General features: G+C 39.1%; 1 protein-coding gene across 1 annotated transcript in view; it reads right to left on the bottom strand.

Moving 5' to 3' along the window:
* Nucleotides 1-2,596, bottom strand: part of LOC107668701 (protein 4.1-like) — an 81,007-nt gene extending 78,411 nt beyond the window's left edge. Inside the window, exon 1 of the mRNA XM_016460669.1 lies at nucleotides 2,465-2,596. The gene's annotated coding sequence lies outside the window, so the exon portion shown is untranslated. The remainder of the gene's footprint in view (nucleotides 1-2,464) is intronic.
* Between the last annotated feature and the right edge of the window lie 263 nt (nucleotides 2,597-2,859).

The following is a 2,859-nucleotide window of genomic DNA, read 5'->3' as shown; positions in this document are numbered from 1 at the left end:
AATATTAGATACCTTAAAAAACCTGAATAAATAGTAAATAAACATTTTCTAACAAAAAGTGCAAAGTAACAAGTAGAAAAAAAGAAAAATGCAAAAAAAAAAACCTGACCTTCTTTTCTCTGTAAATTAAGGGTACACACTATTGCTGAAAAACACAATCACTGCTTAGCAGTCGGATGTCCGTATGCACAAAGGCACAGATCCCTAAACAAGGCCATATCTGCAGATGAAACTTTGTTTGTAGAAGCATTATTTAAATTTGATCTAGCACCTCATGACTACACCACGTTATGTACGAGAAGCTGCAAAAGACACAGGCGCAAGTGGAATATACAAAACATGGTGACATCAATTTTTAAGGAAATATAATGGGCGATATATTGTCACCAAAAATTATTGAGGTCATGTACATATATTGCGATATATTGTCGATATATCGATTATTGCGACAGGCCTAACTGGACATGAAGACTGAAGCTCTATGGAAAGCCTGATTATAATTCACAAGTAAACCTAAGCAACCAGATCCCATTCTGAGCAATCACTCTCATTTTTTCTTAAAAGTAATGATCTAGTTGCTTTTATAATTCCATTTGGTGGCACTAATGGTGCCAAAATTGCACACTTTACCTTTTGAGAGCCTCTAGATTTGATACACAAGCGTCCAGTCGGAGAAAGGTCCGATAAACCAAATTAAGATGCCAATTTTCAGCAAACCACTGATGGGACAAATTTGAGATATTCCTCTTGGGACAACCAAAGGGTAAGTGGCTGGGGCCGTAAAACACACACAGGGGCTCAGGAGGATATACTCAGAACAATCAAACCAATCAATGACCACATGGTCGCACAGGCCGCCACAGTGCACCTGATCTCCATGGACACGAAACGGATGGGGGCGGTCGCTCGAGACGGCGGGAACAAAACAGACATAGAGAAACAGGAAGACACAATGCAAATGCAGAAAGAGAGGAAAAGAAGAACTACCGAAAAAAAGAAAATGTACTAAGAAACTTGAATTATGAGAACAAAATGTTACTTAACAGATCAATGAGAAACAGAAAGCATAACAGAACCATTTAAACTGCAACAGTTTTAACACCCAGGGCCCCAAACAATAACACTTCAACTATTAACACTCCAGGTGTGGTGAGCTTATGAACTCTCACAACTCATAATTCTACAAAGAATTTCAACATAAACACACAAACCCTGATGAACCCTGATAGTGTGTTAAACCTCCTTCTGATCTGAAATGCATCATAGTCAGAAGTTGTTGGGCTATCAAGAACAAACAAATACCGGAAAGACCTTAAGGAACCGTAACTGTGCTGACTTCATGTACACGTGTGCTATAAACAGACATACCCCTGAGTGCTTTTGCTGCACAACAGACCGATTGCAAAGAGCATGCAAACAACATGCACATTCAGAAAATCACATCAGAGACAACACTGTTCAATCAAAAGGAAAAGGCGCTTTTTATTACACATCTCTGTCATTTCTTCTACAAATACATGGGAAAGACTTGCATCACTTTCATTTATAAATGGGGATTGATTGCATAACATTTCTGAATGAGACGCAGACTGAGGCCAAAGCACAGAAACAATCAACTGAAGGTAGCTATTATAGCAACATGGCCTCTGGGTTTGAAATGCAATGCAAAGTCTCCAGGACTCACTGCATGTGATTTGTTGACTTCTAAACTGTGGGAGACTGATGACGCAAAAGGACATCTGACATTTAAACATACATGTTGTTGGTGCAGCCACATTTATTCTGTAGTATTAAATAATACTGAATAGAACAAGTTGATTTGGAGGCCACCATTTGTAGCACGTTTCACCTGACAAAACATGTTACAGCAAACAATGAAAAACAGAAAGAAAGATAAAGAACAAAGCTAACTTAAGTGCCTTTTAATTTGATGTTAGATCATCTAATTAGCTATCTACCGAGTTACAACCGTATTATGCACAAGCTTTAGTAATAAACACTGAAATAGCAATATAACATTTTTTACAGTAAATACACCTGTCTGAAGTAAACATGCGCTTTATTCTCTCACAGACACGACCCAGAGGACATAAAACTGCACAGAAATGATACATTTGTGATATTTAAAATCAAAGCGCTTAAAAATGAAAACATTTGCCTGTACTGAGTGTTATTAACTATCAAATCTATGCGAGATGCGAACAACAGAGCACCGAAACAACACAATAAATCAGAGCGCTCGTTAAACGGCTATAACTTGAAGGCTTTTGCAGTTTTTTGACAGCTGTCCATCAAAAAGCATTGACATTGAGGGTCATAATGTGGACGAGCAGGTGCAAGTGAAGGAAATGTCTGAAAATGGCGCCGAATGTGAACAAAAAAGAGAAAAAAAATGTCAACAGATTCCCGTCCTCGCGAGCATCACACAATACATAATCCAGCAGCAGCAAGACTGCACTCTTACCTTTCCCTTTAATTCATCAACGAGTAGAAATAATCCACTACAAGATATATCCAGAAACCGCTTTCCCTCAGAGTTCACACAACAAGCAAACCCATGTACAAAATTATCCAAGCTTTTTTAAAACGGTGTTTAGATTCTAGTAAAATGGGGGGGAGGGGCTAGCTATGCAATGAGCCAAGCGTACTTGGAAAGGCGACCAATGGGAGACGAGCAGAGGTAGGAATGAGCCAATCAGACGCGAGATCACTGGGCTTCGGTCCCTGCGCTAAGGCTGTAGCAGCATCGTAACCACGGAGACTTAGACACGGGATCAACCGGATTCGTTTTGTAACTGTTTTGTTTCAGATGCTACTTTGTTTCCAGAACAGGTATAACTGACTGAAAAACAAACAAAA

This window comes from Sinocyclocheilus anshuiensis, unplaced genomic scaffold (assembly GCF_001515605.1).
Source record: "Sinocyclocheilus anshuiensis isolate Anshui unplaced genomic scaffold, SAMN03320099.WGS_v1.1 scaffold108, whole genome shotgun sequence".
NCBI classification, from domain to species: domain Eukaryota; kingdom Metazoa; phylum Chordata; class Actinopteri; order Cypriniformes; family Cyprinidae; genus Sinocyclocheilus; species Sinocyclocheilus anshuiensis.
This window is presented reverse-complemented; position numbering and strand designations above follow the sequence as displayed.